The 22,952-nt window shown below is 45.3% G+C and overlaps 1 pseudogene; it reads right to left on the reverse strand.

Annotated features, from left to right (window-relative positions):
- The window catches only part of LOC137504669 (serine/threonine-protein kinase SBK1-like), a 47,226-nt pseudogene that overhangs the window by 20,127 nt on the left and 4,147 nt on the right, over positions 1-22,952 (reverse strand).

Genomic DNA, 22,952 nt, shown 5'->3' on the forward strand with positions numbered 1-22,952 from the left:
TCTTCCATTTTGACCTGTCTGACTCTCTTTCTTCAAGCAGTTTTGGAACATTGTTTGTACCGTGGATCCAGAAGGGTATAAACCCAGTAATTGGCGTTGTCCAGAATGCGCACAATGCGTGGGTCGCGTTCAATGCAGTCTAGCATGAATTGAGCCATGTGTGCCAGAGTCCTGCCAGAACCATCATCCCCTTGTGGGCGTTGTGATTGTTGTGATGCATCATAGTCGTCACCTTCTTCCTGGTTTGCTTCTGCTGACCATTCGCGCTGAATTGTGGGAAGTCCAACGTGCACCGCTCTGGCCCTCGTCAGTGGTGGCATGAAATTCCTGCTCCAACTCCAGCTGTTCCTCCTCCTCTTCTTCATCATAGCTGCTGGGGCCAGCGTTTCCTGAGGCAGATGGCCTGATGTTGGTACCATCACGCTGATCGTTTTCTCCTTCAGATTCCCCCAGTTGCATCATGACAGCTGTTTCCTTGATTTTCAACATTGACCTCTTCAGTAAACACAGCAGTGGTATGGTAATGCTGACTGAAGAGTTGTCACTGCTCACAAGCAACGTGGATTGCTAAAAATTTTGGAGGACTTGGCAGAGGTCCAACATGTTGCCCCAATCGGATCCACAGAAGCTTGGCAGCTGGCCGGATGCGCCCTCGGTACTGCGCCGTCATGTACTGGACCACTGCACTCTTCTGCTCGCAAAAGCGGGCTAGCATGTGCAGCGTAGAATTCCAGTGCGTAGGGACATCACACAGCAAGCGATGGTGGGGGAGATTGAAGCGCTCCTGCATCTTGGCGAGTGCCCCCGAAGCAGTACTGGAATTTCTACAATGTTTGGCCACTCGTCGCACCTTCAACAGAAGATCGGCCACGCCTGGGTATGTCCTCAGGAACCGCTGAACTACTAGGTTCATCACGTGCGCCAGGCAAGGGATGTGTGTCAGCTTAGCCAACCTTAAAGCGTGAATGAGATTACTCCCATTATCACACACAACCATGCCCGGTTTCAGGTCCAGCGGTGCCAGCCACAAATCCGTCTGTTCCTTTATTCCCCTCCAAATTTCCTCCCCTGTGTGCTGCTTATCCCCAAGGCAGATCAGCTTCAGCAACGCTTGCTGACGCATGCCAACAGCTGTGCTGCACTGCTTCCACGATCCTACTGCTGCTGGGTTAGCGTTTCCGGATGAGGTACAGCTTTGAGATGCATTGGAGGAGGAGTCAGAGGTAGGTGCTGCTGTTATCCAGTGGGAGGGACGGCGGTGCAGCTGTTTGCGGCGTGGGCAACACCCGCGGCGTAGCAGGTGAGGAATCGCTGCCAGGCTCCAAGGTTCACCCAGTGCGCGGTAAGGGAGATGTATCGACCCTGGCCGAACGCACTCGTCCAGGTGTCAGTGGTGAGGTGAACCTTGCAGGCAACGGCATTCTTCAAGCTTCGGGTTATTTTGCTGACCACGTGCTCATGCAACTCAGGCACTGCAGAGCGCGCAAAGTGGTAGAGGCTGGGAACCACGTAACGTGGGATGGCCACTGACATCATGCCCTTGAAGCTGTTTGTCTCCACCACTCGATATGGCAGCATTTCGCAGGCCAGAAGCTTGGCTATGCTGGCTGTTACTGCCACGGCCCGGGGGTCATTTGCTGGAAATTTCCTCTTGCGCTCAAACATCTCCGAGACAGACAACTGAACCGTAGGGATGCACACTGAAGGGCTGTTGGTTGTTGTGTTTGATGAACACTGGGAGACCTCAAGAGCACTAGTCCGGAAAGTGACAGTGTCAGCGTCGTCTGATGTTTGTGAATGTTGTGAACCACGCAATGGCTGGGCTACTGCTGCTGCTGAGGCGGGTCTGGTGGTGAGTCTGGTGACCCCAAGGGAGGCAGTGTTGATGGTACGCTGTCCTGCCGCGTTTGCCCACAGAGTGGGATGTTTGGATAGCATGTGGCGGCTCATGCTGGTGGTGGAGAGGTTGTTAATACTTTTCCCCCTGCTCAGGCGGGTCTTGCACACCTTGCAAATCGCCATGGTACCATCCTCAGTGCAGTCTTCAAAGAAAGCCCAGACTTTGGAGCACCTGCCTTACTGGCGATTTCTGTTTGCTCCTCTTTTGCGTCTCAAAGGAACTTCCACGCTTGTGGTGCCTGAAATTTCGCGCCGCCTACCTTGTGGCACAAGGCGAACTCGTGCAGAAGTGGGTTCTTCAACATACTCATCTGTGCTGCTACGACGGTGATGTTCTCCTTCACATACAAAATCTGGGTCTGTGTCCACATTGTCCATACCCTCCTCTTCCATCTCCTCAAACTCATCATATGTCATTGTGGGGGGCCGCCGCCGTGGAGTAGAGCTCCCCAGAACAACCTCTGTGCAGCTCACTCCAACGTCGTCTTCCAAATCTTCTCGGCCGACCTCCTGCAATTGCAACCCCTCCTGCCCAACTTGCTCTGGGATTTGGGTTTCAAAGTCCTCGGACTCGCCTTGTATTTCAGTGCACGGTGCATTTCCCACAGTTAATGGTTGGGAATAGCTCCTGCGAATACCCCATTGTGTCCTGAGGTAATTCTTGGGACGGGTTATCTGGCAGTTGTGTGCATGGTGTCGCTGCCGGTTGTGTCAGCTTTGTGCCCACTGGCTCCTTGTAACTGGCTGAGGACTCTGACCTCGTGCGTGATGTGCTGGTGCTGCTTAACCCACTGCTGGACGCTTGAGTGGTCATCCAAGTAATTATCTGGTCCTGTTCTTTTGGATTTGTGAGGGTTGTTGTCCTGGACAACATGGGCGGTATTGAGTGGGTTTTCTTGGGTGCTCCCCTGTGGCCTGTACGTGAACCGTCAGGGGAAACACCTCTTCCCTTGCCCCTCCCTCTTTCACCGGATTTCTTCCTCATTTTACTTATCCTTAAAGTACACGCTGACTGGCAGCAGTACAGTGGCAGTACAGAAATGCTATACAGTGGTGGGTGAGCGGTGTACAACTATTCCCAGCAGTGACACAGAGCACAATGCTATACAGTGGCGGGTGAGCGGTGTACTACTGTTCCCAGCAGCGACACAGAGCACAATGCTATACAGTGGTGGGTGAGCGGTGTACACAGTGGCAGTAAACACAATGCTATATAGTGTGGGTGAGCGGTGTACTACTGTTCCCAGCAGCGACACAATGACTGGGGGGACCCTGGCTAGCCTGGCTGGAGAGAGAACTACCCTGCCTGCCTACCCAAAGCTAAACCCACAGATAAATGGCGGAGAAATGACGTGGTTCGGGTATTTATTTACCCGAACCACGTGACCTGTTCGGCCAATCAGAGCACGTTCGGGTCCGAACCACGTGACCCGTTCGGCCAATCACAGCGCTAGCCGAACGTTCGGGGAACGTTCGGCCATGCGCTCTTAGTTCGGCCATATGGCCGAACACCATCAGGTGTTCGGCCGAACTCTAACCTCACCCGAACAGGGTGATGTTCTGCAGAACCCGAACAGTGGCGAACACTGTTCGCCCAACACTAGCAGCTATACATGAGTCCCCTACATATGGGGGGGGGGGGGGGAATTTAACACCCTGGGTACTAACTGCTGTGTGACTGTACAGTGGGCTGTGGCATTCAAATTATGGTCCGTTATGCAAATTAAAAGTTCTCAAACAATCCACACAAAGCATATCACAAGTGCACAGATCAGCACTCGCCTTCCAACTTTCTCTGTGTAGATGACAAGTGCTCCCAATCCAGAGTGAATTCCTCTGTTATGTTTTGCCAGGTCCTCCTAATCAGTGCTTTGTCCTTATAGCCTGGAAGGCTTTTATCATAAATGAGAGGATTTTCCTGCACCAATGCTACCAGGCTCTCTGTTGTATACTCCATGCCTGCCAGGCGTTTGTTAATAAAGACACAGGAAGCAGGAAAACAGACATTTGGGGGGGGGGGGACCTTTATTTGTACGCGTTTTCACATGCAAATTCGCATAAAATACGCATGCGGCCCCCCTTTTTAAATACATTGCATGTGATTCGCATGCATTCCACTTGCAGGCGAATTCTGTGGCTCTTTTGTGCGTTTTTTTTACCGCTGAAAAACGCACCTCAACGCTAGTGGAAACAGGCCCATCCGCTTGCATTACATGAGCGAATCCGCATGCATTGGACGCATGCGGATTCGCGATAGTGGAAACGAGCCCTTAATGAAAATAAATATGGCAGCTTCCATATCCCTCTCGCTATTGTTTTTTATATGACACAGGTAACTAGTATCTTGCTTCATAAACAAAACCAGAAAAATAGAAAATATGGATCTAAACATTTTGTATGCCCGTTCGGCCAACTACGCCGATAATGTGGCTGATAGTGTTCCACAGGCCTGCCCTCAAACATGTCCTCAATAGTGGGAGTACTCAGCAGGAGTCATTGCTATGTGGGAGTGTTGGTAGTTTTCAAATGAATTTTAACTTCTCAGCTTATGTCACTTCCTGTCTGACGTACACAAACCTTGTGTATTCTACCATCACCATGGTAACCATTGGGGTTCAGCCATGCATTTGGTAGGACTGCGGTCAAAACGACTCTGTAACTAGTGGAAGGTCCTTTTTTGTATTGATGTGTATGTCACCAAATAGGAACAGCGCATGCCCTGTTGTGCTGTAGCACTCGCAGTATAATTCCATGGAACCACTTTTGTTGCCTAACATACAGCCCAGGCAAGTGGCAAGCCTGTGCTGTACAGCATGCCGTGTCAACCATAGTCAGTGTAATGGAAGCACTTGTTTGTTGCCTGCTAATGTTAAGCGCAGACAAGTGTCAACTGTCCAGGTGCCATGCTTCACTGTCACCTGTACTGCATGCCATGTCCAATGTAGTTTGATGGAAACACATGCTTTTAGGGCTTGTTAACACTAAGGGCGTTTTTTGTGCTTTTTTTTCAAGCGTAGGCAATTTTCAAAATCGCCCACGCTTGTGCAATGATTCTCTGAGAAGGTTCATATTTGCGCATTCGCAAAGCGGTCCCTGTACCATTTTTGGGGCAATTTTGCTCTAATGGAAGGTATAGGAAAAGCACTAAACGCTCACAATCGCTTTATGCTGTGATTGCGGTTTTATGAATAAATACATTGTATTTTTCAGGGCAACGTTCACTTCCTGATGAAAGGAAGGAAGTCACTCGGCAAAAGCGCTTTGCACAATTTGTGGAGTGCGGGGAGGGGGAAAAGTAAAAGCACAAACAAAATCAAATCGCTGCCGTCAGCTATTTCTATTTTAGAATTGAACAGAGACTTGCTGTCCGCTAAGGTACAGCGCAGGCAAGGCCGGTTCTAGACTTTTTTTTTTTTTTTTTTGTTCTCTGAGGCAATCTTGTGAGGATGTGCACCACCCCCCAGATTTGGAGTGATCGCACAGCACCCAACAATTTACTCTGCTTCACTTAAAGCAGTAGGATCAGCCATACTATGCCAGGGAAAAAAAACATAGAAGTAGATAAATACTTGATCTACTTACCTAACACATGTATTATACTGTCCACGTTTTGATTTCAGTAAATGTTATATAGTAAATTACGAGAATTCTGTTCCTGGTGGGGGCCATGTCTTTTGCTCACAGTTAAGGCTAACTCGTGATGTCATTTCTGCCCTTTACTTTTTTTTCCGGTCTCCAATCGCTGAGTCGCCTCAGCCTTGCTTGTAAACACAAGAGAGTAGGGGATTAGGTTTCAGATAAGAAGCTGGCAGGGAAATAAAGGGAAGAGGAGGAATAGATTATAGATAAAAAGAACCCCCAGCATGCAATTCTTTGGCACGACTACTAAAGGGTCAGTGCTCCTTAAGTATGTGATGACTCCAAATCATAACAGCAGAAAAAGTTTTGAGTTTTTTTGAATGCAGGCTTAGCATCTTTATCACTTAACCTGCTGAGCGGTCTGGACGAGCTCAGCTCGTCCAACACCGCCAGAGGCTGCCGCTCAGGCCCTGCTGGGCCGATTTCCACCAAATAAAAAGCAGCACACGCAGCCGGCACTTTGCCAGCCGCGTGTGCTGCCTGATCGCCGCTGCAGCGCGGCGATCCGCCACGTGCAGCGGCGAAAGAGGGTCCCCCCAGCCGCCCGAGCCCAGCGTAGCCGGAACAAACAGTTCCGGCCAGCGCTAAGGGCTGGATCGGAGGCGGCTGATGTCAGGACGTCGGCTGACGTCCATGACGTCACTCCGCTCGTCGCCATGGCGACGAGGGAAGCGAAACACGGAGGGCCGCTCATTGCGGCCTTCCGTGTTATTCCTTGCCGCCGGAGGCGATCGGAAGATCGCCTCCGGAGCGCCCTCTAGTGGGCTTTCATGCAGCCAACTTTCAGTTGGCTGCATGAAATAGTTTTTTTTTAATTTAAAAAAAACCCTCCCGCAGCCACCCTGGCGATTTAATCAGAACGCCAGGGTGGTTAATACACTCAGACCAGTTGCTGTTGAAATTTGATTTTTATGGTGACGATACTGCTTTAATGTTCTCACATGACATGCTGCAGCTCTACACAATTGCACACTGGCTGGCTGTGAATCTGACTTACAAACTGCTCAACCTGAGCCACTCCATTCCTCAGTCAGGACAGCAGTGCAACCTCCTTCCTTATGCTGTGCAAGTCAAATGAAACGCTGGTGCTCTCCTGCCTCCCCATCCTCACTCACTGTCAGACTCCTCACACAGCACAACAAGCTACTTTTCCCCAATGAAGACCTCTTCACCTTGCTCTCGCTTATCCTCCTCCAAGTCTTGACTGCATGCTTACTGTATACACAGAACAAACATGCTGCCCCTGTAATCTCTGTACCTAATGCAAATGTTTCACCCTACTTCATGAGCGAACCGGCCCTGAGCGCAGACAAGTGGCAACTGTGTGGGGCTATGCTTCACTCTGCCACTGTGCCTGCTGTACCGCATGCTATGCCCAATATAAATTGATGGAAACACACTTTTGCTGCCTGCTAAGGTACAGAGCAGGCAAGTGGCAACTGGCTGTGGGCCATGTTTAACTCTGCCACTGCCTGTGCTGTAGCGAGCACCGTGACGGCATCACTTTCTTTTCAAGGTGCAGCATTATACAATAGTTTGTAGAACTCTGTACAATGGGTGTTTGTGTGTGGGGGCATAGCAATAGGGGTTGCAGAGGTTGCGACCGCATCGGGGCCCTTGGGCCAGAGGGGCCTGAAAGGCCCTCCCTCAACTACAGTATTAGCTCTGTTGGTCATGTGCTCATAATAATCACTTCTATAGATGCTTTAAATAGTGGTAATAACAAACTGCTCCCCATCCCCTTCTTGCACCTCTGACACTGTAGTTGCCATTGGCAGGTTTTGGTGCGTTGTATCAATTATGTGTAGCGTGCTTGGGGGGGGGGGGGGCATTAAACTTGCATCAGGGCCCACAGCTCCTTAGCTATGCCACTGTGTACAGTGACGGTGTACAAAACAAATAAACCCTTCAAAACAGACAATACAATAACTTGGCTTTTTAGAACATGAACTTTGAAGTACTGTAACTGAGGGTGCGAATAACCGGAGGCCTGTGAAGGGGGCATACAATCCTGTGAATTGATAGAACTGATAGTTTGAGTCTATTGCACCACAAACAGTTTGCTGTCATGACCTCATTTGCAGGTGCACTGACACACACCCTGCAGTCCTCTGTACATGTTCTCTTGTACAAGCATTTCAAAAGTTAGCTGTTCTGAAGTCATTTGTTGCATCAGGTTGCCATGTCTTGTGAAAGACCACATCTACTTTTTGGGTCATTAAAGTGGATGCCAGGGCCAGTAAGGGGACTCTACTGGCTCAGCTGCTGTTGCCCTCCTGTTTCCCCTTCCTCTGGTGTAATGCTTGTCATCAGCTTCTCCAAATGTTTGGGGTACTGCTTCACACATTTGCAATTTTACTTTCAGTGTTTCTGAGGCGTCATCTGGTTCACCCTGTTGATATGTGGGAACTGGGAAAACATCCAATGAGGACAAATTCATAGAAATGTTATGCACACAAAACATTGTAATAAAGCTACACCATTTGTGATGCATCAGGAACGCTCTGCATAATCTGATGCCTTCAGAAAAGATCAGCAGCTTGCATAGGAGTTACTTGACCTGCTTTGTTTTTTGTCTTCATATAATAGCATTGTGAATGTGTAAGTTGTTGAAACTGGCCATGAAGGACATCTGTTTACATACAGTGGTACAGCAAGCAGCAACTCCAAAAAGCACAAGGAGCGTACATAGTAACACATGGAACAAAAACACTATTTTTAACGTCCTCACTCTGTGCTCGTTTGAACACTGCGTGGTCAGTGTATGTAATGAGGGTGCAGGCCCAACGCAGTAAGGGTGCGCAGTATAGGGCATACGGTGGTGGGAAGGAATACCAAGGGCTGCTCTTGTGTCCACCTGCATGGAAAGTGTCTAGTGGGGTGCAGGGCAACCACAATAGGTGTGGGCACTATAGTGCATAAGTAGGTGGGTGGAGCCCAAATTAATCACAATGGCTGAAGCCCCCCCAAATCCAGCGCTCCCTGCTACACTTGCATTGTCGTCAGCCTATTTCCCTTACAAGGGGAGTGATCGACAAGGGAATGGGTGAGGTGGTGCTTACAAGGATCAGGAGGCTGAGCTGTGATGGGTACATTTTTTGTGTGGTGGTTCAACAGGTGAACACTTGCAATTGCATCTGCCATTCAGGGAACTGCACTGCAGGAAGCTCGCCTGTTACTAATTCCCACTGGAAAGATATGGACATCTTTGAAGATGTTTGAATTCAATACACCAGTTTTGAAAAATATAAATTTGAGAAATGCTTGCAGAACTGCCGGGGACCATTTCGCTCATTCCTGCCATCACCAATCTGCACACACCTGACCTTGGTTTGAGGTATACTGTATACAACATGATCAATACAGGGTGGGATATTGACTAATGTAAAAGACTAGAAAAGTGTAAGTCAACAAAATAAAGTAAACATAATTTAATAAATTAGTAAATGTTTTGGCTATGTGACTGCTGCAGCCTCCCACAGTGGCATTGTCCATTAAAAGCAGAACTGTTTGTGAAGTCAGGATCAGATTGGCTCACAATGATGCACCCTGTCTCCAGCATTCTCCACAATATATTCTGGTTCTCCTCCTAATACAACCACTAGCCCAGCATAGTGCACCATGCCAGCCACATCCTCTTCCTTCTCCACCTAGGGGGACATTTTCAGCAATCCAGGCAAAGTCCAAGAAAGAGGTAACCAATCCCACTGGTCCTCTGAGGTAGTTTCTGAGGAGCATGTCAAATATTTCCAGAGCTGGTCCGCTGAGTCTTTGCTAGATTTCAGGTGGTGAAATCATCCCTGCATGAGCTTGCCACATAGTCTAAAAAAAACATGGGTCACCAACCAGAGGCCTTTCCCTTGAAAATCATAACCCATCAGGATAATGTATAAAAACGCCAAAGGCCCAGACGTCCACAAAAGAACCAAGGACTATTCGCTCATCAGGTTGAAATTAAGAGCTCTGGGGACATGAGAAGATTGACTGGGTACATAGGTAGGACTGGTGTCTATCACTTGTCCATCATAATGCACGTTGCCAACCACAACCTATTGTTTCCGCAAGTGCAATGTCCTCTTGGGTGACTTTTTTTTTTTTTTTCCTACAGTCCAGGCAAAGTCGAAGAAAGGGGTAACCACTCCCACTGGTCCTCTTCTGAGGAGCACATCAAACATTTCCAGATCTGGTCTGCTGAATCTCTGCCAGCTTTCAGGTGGAATCATCCCTGCATGAGCTTGCCACGTTAAGTTTTTTTCAAAATATGGGTTGCTAACCTGAGGCCTTGCCCAGGGAACACAACCAGTCAGGATAACATAATGCCAAAGGCCTGCATAGCCCCAAAAGAACCAATGACTACTCGCATCAGGTTGCAGTTCAGATTTCTGGAGACATGAAAATATTGACCGGGAACATGGGTGAGCTGGGTTAGCCCAAGTCACTCAGCTTTACATGGTAGCACAGATTGTCCATAAGGAGAATGTTATCAGGCTTTAGGTCTCTGTGCACCAGCCCTTTGCTATGTATGTACTCCAAGGCCTCACTGATCTGATGAGTGCAGCGCTTTACCACGATCTCTGGGATACCGACCTGGAAAATAAAACGAAGCAAATTGTTGTTTTTTTTTTTTTTGAAAAGCATAAACTTTTATACACATTGTACTGTCCACAAATCTAACCAAAGCCATAGTTGCTAAATCCATGGTCAGTTCTGAACAAGGATAGTAACTGTAATGTAGCTAACACTAGTCATAACTGGGAAAAGCTGGCAGTATGGATTAACAATCCTGGCATTACATCCAGTCACAGACCTTATATTGGAAAATTTCCAAGTAGAAGTATAACAAACTTCTTTCTTTGCCAAAGGGTATCTACATTTGTTCTCTTAGCTTATTTAATATGTAAACTCTTTAGGCAATAGAATAGTCAATAACACATGAACCAGGTAGATAAGCAACATGTAGTGTTACTAAAGGTTTATGAAATATATTTGTGGATATTTGAAGTACATAAAGGTTAAAGTGAACCTGATGTGACTGATATGGAGGCTGCCATATTTGTGTTTAAATACAAGTTGCCTGGCAGCCCTGCTGAACTATTTGTCTGCATTAGTGTCTGAATCACACTAGAAAAAGCATACAGCTAATCTTGTCAGATCTAATCAGGGTCTTTAGCTGAAAGTATTAGAGGCAGAAGATCAGCAGGACAGCCGAGCAACTGGTATAGCTTGAAAGGAAACATAACAGCCTCCATATGAGGGCCGATTCACACTGCAAGAGCTTTTTAAGCGCTAGATTTTAAGAGCTTGCTAATGCAATGCTATGGGGGATTTTTACAAAATCTCATCACTCCAGTGTGCACACACACATAGGATAACATTAGGAGCTTTTAAAATCACAAAGTGCTCAGAAAAGCTCTTCTGGTGTGCACCAGCCCTTATGCCCACATCATGTTCACTTTATTCCTTTTCAGTATCTTGGTGTAGATTTGGCAACACCAATGTTCTAACCACCGAGTAACTGAAAAGGAGAAAAAATGGCAATTGTATAATTAGGAAAAACCAAACGGCTCAAGGTGAACCAGAACCATTTGGTATGTCAGCTATAAGAAGTCTGCTTTGCTTACCCCAGGCTGAATGATGGAGTCCAGAGATCCAGCAGGTGCCCATTCCCGGGTAAACACACAATGGTCCAGGGAGTCCATGTAGCCAGGATGAGTAGAAATGATTCCATCATGACCACTGAGGAACATGGACACCAAGTTCATCAAGAAAAGCCTCCCGACTGGTTTCAGTTTTCTTAACAAATTTCAAGGCAATGTGTACCTGTAATAAGTTCTAATTAGGAGTCATACTGAGTAATGGTAAATTCTATAAAGCACGATTTTTAAATTGGATTGCTTCTAATCCTAACATAAAAATAGACATTACTTTATTAATAATAGTATTTATATAGTACTGACATCTTCTGCAGCTATTTTACGTACTATGTCACTAACTGTCCCTCAGTGCAATCTATTGTAGCCTGGACCCAGAGCTTAAAGGTGACAACCAATATTCACTGTGCCACCTTCTTAAAGGATGCCTGAAGTAAGAGGAATATGGAGGCTGCCATATTTCCTTTTGAACAATGCATATAGATCAGGTTTCGGACAATCTGGCAAGATTAGCTGCATGCTTGTTTCAGGTGTGATTCAGATACTACTGATATTAGAATGATCATCAACAGGATGCCAGGCAACCAATATTGTTTAAAGAAAAATACAACAACTTCATATCGCTCTTACTTCAGTTGTCCATTAAAGCGGATCAGAGATGAAAAACTACAACACGTAACTTGTCTATATATCTTATGTAAAGTTTGGCTAGTTTACACAGCAAATCTATCTGCAGCTTTAATAGAATGATTTCTTCCTGTGATACAATGACAGCAGCCATGTTTGTAAACATTACACAGAGGCAAGCTTATCTGCATCTTGAACAAAAAACTAATCCCCCCCCTCCTCCTCCCCTCTGCCTCTGAAATCTCTGGCTAGTAATACCTCCACCTCCTCCTGCCCAGACTGAGCTCCCAAGAGCCCTTGCTACTGTCTGAAAGTGCCTTGGCTCTCTGAAAACCTGTGGGCGTGGCTTGTTTAGTTTATAGGGAATTAGAGTATTAAAACAAACAAGTTTGGCTTGAGGAATGCCCTATAAACAATAGGAAAGGAGCACAATTATGCAATGAGTAAGGTTGGTTTCACAGTGGGACGTTACAGGCGCACGTTAGAGCAGCCTGTAACGCACCTCACAGCAATGAAAAATCAATGGGCTGTTCACAGTGCCCACGTTGCGTTACATAGTAACGCTGCGCCACCAGACAACATACTGCACGTAGTACTTTTTAACCACCCTGGCGTTCTATTAAGATCGCCAGGGCAGCTGCATGAGGGTTTTTTTTAAATAAAAAAAAAAATATTTCATGCAGCCAACTGAAAGTTGGCTGCATGAAAGCCCACTAGATGGCGCTCCGGAGGCGTTCTTCTGATCGCCTCCGGCGCCCAGAATAAACAAGGAAGGCCGCAATGAGCGGCCTTCCTTGTTTTGCTTAGATCGTCGCCATAGCGACGAGCGGAGTGACGTCATGGACGTCAGCCGACGTCCTGACGTCTGCCGCCTCCGATCCAGCCCTTAGCGCTGGCCGGAACTATTTGTTCCGGCTGCGCAGGGCTCAGGCGGCTGGGGGGACCCTCTTTCGCCGCTGCTCGCGGCGGATCGCCGCAGAGCGGCGGCGATCGGGCAGCACACGCGGCTGGCAAAGTGCCGGCTGCGTGTGCTGCTCTTTATTTCATGTAAATCGGCCCAGCAGGGCCTGAGCGGCACCCTCTGGCGGTAATGGACGAGCTGAGCTCGTCCATACCGCTAAGGTGGTTAAGCGGCAGAGCCGCGTTAGACTGCTTGCACATGCTCAGTAACGTTGGGGAGGAGCGGAGAGCGGCCAGGCACATGGCTAATTAATATTCACTGCACTCAGTGACGTGCAGTGTTTACTTCCTGGAGCGGCCGCTCTATGCGGCGATTGGCCGGCGGGACCACGTGATGCCGCATGCGCACAAGAGTACGCATCACGGACGCCAGAGTGAGCTGCACAACGCGGCTCACTCTGACGTCCAAAGCAGGGAGCACCAGGCGTTGTGTTAGGGGCACGTTATGTGACCATAACGTCCCCTAAAACGCAACGTCCTGGTGTGAAACCAGCCTAAAGGTTCACCTTAGATCCACTTTAACAAATAGTATAAAGATAATTAAACACTATCTTACTTAATAAAAATCTTGAATTTGTTTCAAATACTTCTAAAAAACAAGGGTGTGACCATTGTTGTCTCTGCTGTAGTCTTCTACTCTTACCAAACATGGCCATGTAGTGATCCACATGGATTGTGCAGCTAATCATCCATGTTTGCCTGAGTTGCATTGAACAAGAATTATAGCCTATTGGTGTGACAAAAGGGAATAAAATAGTATATAATAAAATGGGAGATTGATCAGCAATGACACTTTACATTATTATTTTTTTTTTTTTTTACATTTTATAGATTAGGTTTGGAAGTTACAAAACTGAAGTATTAAAGAATAGGTCTTTACCTGTTGCTTTATCCATCCAGAGCCAAGGCAACTTCGCCATAATATCCTTTCCTAAGGAACTGAATGTCAGAACGATCAGAAGTTTTTTTTTTGTTTTTTGTTTTTTTTTTTTTTCTACATTGAAACTGGTGGCCATTTTCAGTTCTTAGATCTGAAGCATGAGAAGCACAACAATATTTATTATAAAGCCCGAAAGATATCCCAGCACTTATCCAGATCTAAACACTTTTTGGGGGGGGGGGGGGCGAGTTACATAAGATCAATGCATTTTAATAGCTTTCTAGGATTAAAGAATGCTACAAATTGTCATAAAGAAATGTCAGAAAACTGGTCAATATAAATGTGAGGTAAAATGGGCCAAAATAGAATATAAGATTTGATTTCAGACCAGCTAATTTCCAATTCAAGACTGAGGAAAGAATGGAAATTATTCCAGCTGTTTTTTGTTTTTGTTTTTCCTGTATCCCTGGTGTGAAAATTTACCTTATACTCAAGAAAATGGATATTAAGACATTTTCAAGTGGCTACAGAAAGCTATACAATTCTAAAAGATTGTGATGTCTATGTAAAAAGTGAATTATGGTTGTCTATTCTTAGCTTCAGTATGGCATTAACTAAACATTGTTTTGCTGATGGCGTGCACCTAAAATATAGCCACAACGAAAAGTGACTGCTGCAGCCCCATGAGTCCATATCCACAGTGACATTCTGTTAGAAGCAGCACTGTGATTGTGGAGTCAGAATCAGATTGGCTCCTAATGACGCAATCTGTCTCCAGCATTCTCCACAATATACTCCATGTTCTCCTAATACTACCACCACTTGCCCAGCATAGTGCACCAGGCCAGCCACAACCTCTTCCTTTTTCCTACCTTAACAACTCCAATTATCTCCTTGGGGGACATTTTTGGCAGCCCAGGCAAAGTCCACAAAGGTGGTAATTACTCCCACCGGTCCTCTGGTGAGGGCCTTTCTGAGGAGCAGGTCAAACATTTCCAGAGCTGGTCTGCTGAATATCTGCCAGCTTTCAGGTGGTGGAATTATCCCTGCATGAGCTTTGCTACATTAGTCTTCAAAATACAGGTTGCCAACCAGATATCTTTCCCACGGAACACAACCAGTCTGGATAATATTTGTATAAAAGATTGCCAAAGGCTCACACGTCCACAAAAGAACCAAGGACTATTCGCTCATCAGGTTGTAGTTCACAGATTTTGGGGGACATGAAAAGGTGGGACTGGTGTCCCAGCCAGCTGGGTTGACCCAAAGTCACTCAGCTTTACATGGTAGCACAGCTTGTCCATAAGGAGGATGTTATCGGGCTTTAGGTCTCTGTGCACCAGCCCTTTATTGTGCGTTTAACCCAAGCTGATCTGATGAGCACAACACTTTACCATGATCTCCAGGATGCCAACCTGGAATAAAATTGTCTGAAACATTGAGGCAGGGAACACACTTGCAGGGCCGTTTTCCCCTGCGTTTCCCAGGTTTCCGTCGTGTTTTGCGGTCGCGTCTAACGCGTGCGTTTTTCCGCGTGCGTTTCTGCGTTTGCATGGCATGTAGTGTCATGCAATGTGCGGAAAAAAGCAGAAAACTGTGCGGCTACAAAACGCGGAAAAAAACGCAAACGCGAACGCAAACGCGCACAAACGCATGCGGCGCAGCGTTTCCCGAGCTAGGCTATTATTTTCAATAGCCTCTAAAATCGTGCGCGTTTTGCCGTTCGCGGCAAAACGCGCAAAAACGCATGTAGTGTGTTCCCTGCCTGAGTGTATTCATAGTTACATAGTTACTTTGGTTGAAAAAAGACATACGTCCATCGAGTTCAACCAGTACAACATTATACGAGTTCAACCATTATATACAGTATTGTCCACAAATGCAAATGAATCCATAGTTGCTAAATCATAGTTGTAGTTCTGCACAAGGATACTAACTGAAATGTAGCCAATAGAGATGTCGCGAACCTCTGATTTTCGGTTCGCGAACCGGGTTCGCAAACTTTCGCGGAAGGTTCAGTTCGCGGAAAAGTTCGCGAACCGCAATAGATTTCAATGGGGAGGCGAACTTTGAAAAATAGAAAAAAATATGCTGGCCACAAAAGTGATGTAAAAGATGTTTAAAGGGGTCTAACACCTGGAGGGGGGCATGGCGGAGTGGGATACATGCCAAAAGTCCCGGGGAAAAATCTGGATGTGACGCAAAGCAGTGTTTTTTAATGGCAGAAATCGCATTGAATGCTAAATTGCAGGCCTAACGTGCTTTCAAACATCTTGCATGTGTATACATCAATCAGGGAGTGTAATTAGAGTACTGCTTCACACTGACACACCAAACTCACTGTGTAACGCACCGCAAACAGCTGTTTGTGTATTGACGGCCATGCTGGACTACTGCGCAACATGGTGAGATTGCTCTTCCTCACTCGGTGATGTCAGGTAATGTGTGACTGCCTTATCAACTTTCCATGGCATTGTTAAAAAGCTTACGTTTTGTTTTTAACCATTTAGTGGCATCCTAACGCATTAATACGTCATGCTTTACCCTATTAACGGCAACATGACGTATTAATAAGTCGCGCGTTCCCGCCGCTGCTACCGCCGTGTGCGCGCCGCTGCGGCCGCCGTTTCTGTCAGGATCCCGTGCTGAGGGATTGGGGAAGAGGACCAAACGGTCCTCTACCCAATCGCAGTGCCTGGAGTGAATGGACGTGACTGCGAACAGCGGCTACGTCCATTCACAAAAACAGGAAATGTAACAAAGTGTAAAAAAAAATAAAAAAATTGAACACTTACTATAACAAGTGTTCACTAGCGCCATCTTGTGGCCAAAAAGTATATGACACGTACAAAATACATACATTTACAAGTACATACACATGAGTAATAAAATTCCACTTCCAACACTCCCCCTCCAAAAGAAAACACTTGTAAAAAAAAAAAAAAATCAGCTTAAAATAAATAAATAAATACTTGCCTTAGGGACTCAGCTTTTTTTAATCTATATTTTATGGTGGAAATTAATTTTAATTTATTACATTGGGGCTTGTAATTATGGCCAGAACAAAAAAAAAAACAGAACAGAAAAATAACACCTATATTTCAAAATAATATACTGTCGCCATACATTGTGATAGGGACATAATTTAAATGGTTTAATAATCGGGACAACTGGGCAAATACAATGTGTTTTATCCACAGGAGAATGTTTAATTTTAAAACTATAATGGCTGAAAACTGAGAAATGATTTTTTTCTATTTTTTTGTTTTTTTCTCATTAAAATGCATTTAGAATAAAAAAAAATTCTTAGCAAAATGTACTACCCACAGAAAGCCTAATTGGTGGTGAAAAAAACGAGGTATAGATCATTTTCTTGTGATAAGTAGTAATAAAGTTATTAGGGAATAAAAGGGAGAAGCACTGACAAGTGAAAATTGCTCTGGTCCGTTAGAGTAAACCCTTGGGGGTGAACTGGTTAAATTACATTTTCTACTTGCTGTGTACTGTAAGGAATTTTAAGCATAAGTATATACACTGTCAGCCATCTTGTCCCTTCTGCAGCCATCTTAGAATCCATGTATAATGCATTATGCTTCTAGTCTAAGCTATAGATTGAAGACTGTACCTGTCATGCAACACTGCATTCCTACTTCTCCTTTTCTGTTCTATCTTTGCCTATCTCTTCAAGTATACAGGAAACTTTGAATGTCACTAACTAACACCTGCATAGATATGTCATATGTTATGCTGGGAAATTCCTATCATGTAAATATCATGTAAATGTGCTGGAATTTCTGTCTTGCCCAGCCTATACAAATTTGTGTATAAATATAATGTTCAAAGGCAAGACAATCAATCTGCTTTGTCAACCACAAACTGTCTGTGTCTCTTATTGTGGCTGACCAGATTCAAAGCCAGTACTGGTAAAGAAATCACAGAGTATTATTTCTAGGTCATCCTGAGGGTCAGTTGGGTCTGAAAAGTGACCATTCCTTTAAATTGTTTGAAAGTTTAGATGGTGGTATTTTTAAATTGTTTAAAAGTGTATCTATTCTTCCTCCCCCCAGCCACGAACAATACCATGGATGGATCTGATCATTTCTAATAGACCAGATAATGTATCAAATGTGCAGGTTCAAGAACATTTGGGAAATAGTGATCACAACATGATAACGTTTGATCTGGTGACTGATAGGCCACGGGGCAGCGGGACCACTAAAACTATGAATTTTAGAAAAGCAAAGTTCAATCAAATTAGGCAGGCACTAAGTTTGGTGAACTGGGATAATGTACTACAAGGGGACGACACTGAAGGGAAATGGCAAGCTTTTAAACGTATTCTCAATCAATATTGTAGTATGTATATCCCATATGGAAACAATGTCTAGGAATAAAAAAAGGCCTCTATGGATGAATAGAAAGGTTAGGGATAAAATGAAGAGGGGAAAAGAATGCCTATAAGGTCCTAAAACAGGAGGGGACTGAGGCTGCACTAAGCAATTATAAGGAGTGCAATACAAATTGTAAAAAGAAATTAGGCTGGCAAAGATCGAAGCTGAAAATCAAATCGCTAGGGATATCAAATCTAACCCAAAAAAGTTTTACAAGTACATCAACTCTAAAAAAAGGTTGACTGTATAGGAATCCTAAAGGATGAGGGTGGGAACTCAATGGTGGACGACCAAGGTAAGGCAGAGTTATTAAATGCTTTCTTTGCTTCTGTCTTCACAAAGGAAACAGCACTGTTGCAAATTACAGAGGCAGAAGAGTCTCAATCTTCTAACTGTAATATTAAATACTTAACGCAGGAAGAAGTAAAGGCAAGACTAAAATTAAAAATAGACAAGGCACCTGGCCCGGATGGCATGCATCCTCGGGTCCTAAGAGAATTAAGTTCAGTTATAGCTAAGCCCCTTTATCTTATATTTTGTGACTCTCTTGTGACTCTCTTGCAACTAGCAGAGTCCCAGTGGATTGGCGTACAGCCCACGTTTCCCATTATTTAAGAAGGGCAAAAAATCTGATCCAGGAAATTATAGACCTGTAAGCTTAACATCAGTTGTATGCAAACTATTTGAGGGGTTACTAAGAGATACTATACATGACTTCATAGTAGAAAATAATCTTATTTCTCAGCATCAACATGGGTTTACTAAAGACAGGTCCTGTTTGACTAACATGCTCAGCTTTTATGAGGTAGTGAATGCTAATATGGATATTGGGAATGCTGTAGATGTGATATACTTGGACTTTGCAAAGGCCTTCGACACTGTTCCCCACAGAAGTCTGGTGCAAAAGTTGAGGATGCAAGGACTGGGGAAGGGTTTGTGTGCATGGATAGGGAACTGGCTAATGGACAGAAAACAAAGAGTTGTGGTCAATGGATCGTACTCAAAATGGGAGACTGTTAGCAGTGGGGTCCCACAGGGGTCTGCACTGGGTCCAGTACTCTTCAATTTATTTATTAATGACCTAGTAGATGCAGTAGTGAGCAATGTTGCTATTTTTGCAGATACAAAATTGTGCAGAATCATCAACTCTCAGGAAGATAGTGTCATATTGCAACAGGATCTGGATAGGATGGCTATATGGGCACATACATGGCAGATGAAATTCAATGTTGACAAATGTAAAGTCATGCATTTTGGTCGTACCAATGGTCTAGCACCATACAAAATAAATGGGATACAGTTGGGAACATCAAACTTGGAGAAGGACTTAGGAGTACTCATCGACAACAAGTTAAATAATCGTACTCAATGCCAAGCCGCTGCAGCTAAAGCGAACAAAATTTTGGGATGCATTAAAAAGGAAATAAAAACTCGATGCTAGCATAATATTGCCCCTGTTTAACTCTCTAGTAAGGCCACATCTGGAATATGGAATTCAGTTCTGGGCACCACATTACAAAAAAGATATTGCAGTTTTAGAGCAGGTGCAGAGACGAGCTACAAAATTGATACGTGGGATGGAAGGTCTCGCTTACCAAGAAAGGTTAGATAAACTGGGTTTATTTAGTCTAGAGAAAAGACGCCTTAGAGGAGATCTAATTAACATGTATAAATACATTAGAGGGCAATATAATAGCTTGGCGGATGAGCTTTTTGTCCCTAGGCCTTCTCAAAGGACTAGAGGACATGAGCTGCGCATGGAGGAAAAACGTTTTAGCCATTTATTTAGGAAAGGGTTCTTTACAGTAAGAGTGGTTAAGATGTGGAATGCATTGCCACAGGAAGTCGTTATGGCAAACTCCTATACCTGCATTTAAAGGGGGCTTAGATGCTTTCCTTGCGTTGAAAGACATCCACGGCTACAATTACTAGGTTATGCCTAATGATGTTGATCCAGGGATTTTATCTGATTGCCATCTGGAGTCAGGAAGGGATTTTTACCATTTGGGGCTAATTGGACCATGCCTGGTGGGGTTTTTTTCGCCTTCCTCTGGATCAACAGGGGTATGTGGGGGACGGGCTGGAGTTGTACTTTGTACTGGTTGAACTCGATGGACGTATGTCTTTTTTCAGCCAAAATAACTATGTAACTATGTAACCATGGGAACGTGGAGCAGCAGAAGCCCCCTGTGACTGCTGCCGTGGTTATTCTCCGTGGCTTGTCTTTTGAGGGGTGCTGCCTTTCCTCAGGTGTTCTTGCCTTCTCTCCAGGTGCCTTCGTAAGGCACTTGTCCCTACGTGACAGTTGGCCTTTCCACGGCTCAATTTTTGCTGGCAGAGACAACAGATGGCTTTGCTCCGATCTGAGACACACGTGAAAAAATTTCCAAACCGCTAACCCCCCCCTGGGGTGATGGCGCTACGGTGGCATCAGCAGCTGACGTTGAAGGGCATGTGTGCTCCCTGGCCATAGCTCGCGATACATGGCGCCGGACACTGCCCCCAGCTGTTTCTGAGGACGAGCTCCCTCTGCTTCTATCATGGAGTCGTCTCCTCCTACTCCTCTCTGACTCCTCCTCCTCTGAACTGTCCCCCTGGTCATCTCCTCTACCGGGAACATATGTGGTATCCATATAATCGTCGTCATAATCCTCCTGTCCAGCTGCGCTTTCCTCAGACACCTCAAGTGCACCAACTTCAGGTGGTCCACCATCATCCCCATCCGCACACGTTACGTCCATACTATCGCCACCTAACTCAGACGTATGAGGTGGTGTACCTGCGCCTTCTTGTTGTTGTTGCAGTAGTGGCTGGGAATCAGTGATTTCTCCACCACCACCAAATAACTCCTGCGAAGTGTCAAATGCAGCGGATGTGGTGCTTGTTGTAGCGCTGGTGGCTGCGGGAGATGAGGTGTTCTGTGTTAAATACTCAATCACCTCCTCACGATTTTGGGAAGTGATGGCACGTGCCTTCTTCTGAGCACTGTATTTTGGGGCAGGTCCGCATGAAATCACAGCAACACCACCTCGCACAGCCACAGACCTGCCGGTGCCTGGTGGCCTTCCTCTGGGTCTGCCTCTACCTCTTCCTCTACCTGGTTTGTCCATTTTGTCCATCTCGGGGGTATGCTAGCTATATGCAGTGAGGTGGGTTCTCACTCAACACAACAGGTAGTTAGACTTAGATGCAGTGAGCTGGGTTCACTCAACACAAAGCTAGGTATATGCAGTGATGAGGTGGGTTAAGTAAACACAACAGGTACTGGGGTATATGCAGTACTGGGTAGTACAATGTACAGCTCCCTGTCCCACACACAGGTAGTCACTGAATGTGCTGGGCTGCTGGCAGTGGCACACACACTATCAATTAGCAAGGCTGTGCATGCAACAAAAGTGTCAGTTTGACACACAGGAAAAAAAAAATGTACAGGTTGAGCTCTGAAAAGAGCTGTTGCTGGGTGCTTTAAAAGCAATAATAATCAGTCAGGAACAAGCAAAGCAGCCTAGAACCTAACTAATCTGTCCCTAGAAGAAAGTCTGCAGCAGCTGTCCCTTTCCTCTCTCTAGCAGGCACACGAGTGACTGTAATGGCCGCCGGAGGCTGCCTTATATAAGGGGGGGTGGGGCTCCAGGGCTTACTGTAGCCTGAATGGCTGGCTACAATGTGCCTGCTGACTGTGATGCAGAGGGTCAAAGTTGACCCTCATAGTGCATTATGGGGCGAATCGAACTTCCGGAAAAGTTCACCTGGCGCAGGCGAACGCGAACCCCCAATGTGCGCATGGAACCGTTCGCCGGCGAACCGTGCGCTACACCTCTAGTAGCCAACACTAGTCAGAACTGGGAAAATCTGACAGTATGGATTAACAACCCTGACATTACATCCAGTCAGACCTTATGTTGTAAAATTTCCTAACAGAAGTAGAACAAACTCCTTTCATTTGTCATATTGAGTTATTTATGTAACTTTGACATTTTTATGTTTTCTTTAACATTGTTCAATACACAAGAACTCTTTGGGCAATTAGTCACTGATAACTCATCAACCAGGCAGATAAGAGACTTGATACTTAATGTTTTTGACAAGTATTTGTGGATATTTGAAGTTCATAAAGGTTAATCTTTTACAGTATCTTGGTGTAGATTTGGCAGCCCATATTCTGAACACTGATTAAGGGAAGGAAAAAAACTGGCCACCATAATTTGTAAGGGAAACCCAAACAGTACAATGGTAACCCAGAAGTCAGCTACTTTAGGAAGTGTTTTTGCTTACCCCAGGCTGGATGATGGGAGTGCAGAGATCCAGCAGGTGCCCATTCCTGGGTAAACATAAAATGGTCCGGGGAGTCCATGTAGCCAGGATGAGTGGAACTGATTCCATCATGACCACTGAGGAACATGGACACACAGTTCATCAAGGAAAGCCTCCAGACTGGTTTGAGTTTTCTTAACCAATTTCAAGGCAACATATGTACCTAAAATATATTATGTTATAGTTTAGTGGTACATTTTTTTTATTTTTTTTTTTTTATTTTTTTTTTTTTCTGTGGATTACTTCCTATTTGGTGTTTATAGCATTGACGTCTTCCTCAGCTCCATAATATAGTATGTAGTCATGTCACTAACTGTCCCTCAGAAAAATCTTTGACCCTGGGACCAAACGCTGCAAGGCAAAAGGCTTATCCACTATGCCACCTTTTTTTTTTAAAAGGTACCCTGAAGTGATGGATATGGAGGCTGCCATAGTTCCTTTTGAACAATGCACATTGCCTGGCTGCCCTTTTGATCTTTTCCCTCTTCCTCTCTTTTAGCCATAGACCCTGAACAAGCATGCAGATCAGATGTTTCTGATCGAAATCTGACATGATTAGCCGCATGCTTGTTTCAGGTGTGTTCAGATACT

The sequence above is a fragment of the Hyperolius riggenbachi genome, chromosome 4 (genome assembly GCF_040937935.1).
Source record: "Hyperolius riggenbachi isolate aHypRig1 chromosome 4, aHypRig1.pri, whole genome shotgun sequence".
Lineage (NCBI taxonomy): Eukaryota > Metazoa > Chordata > Amphibia > Anura > Hyperoliidae > Hyperolius > Hyperolius riggenbachi.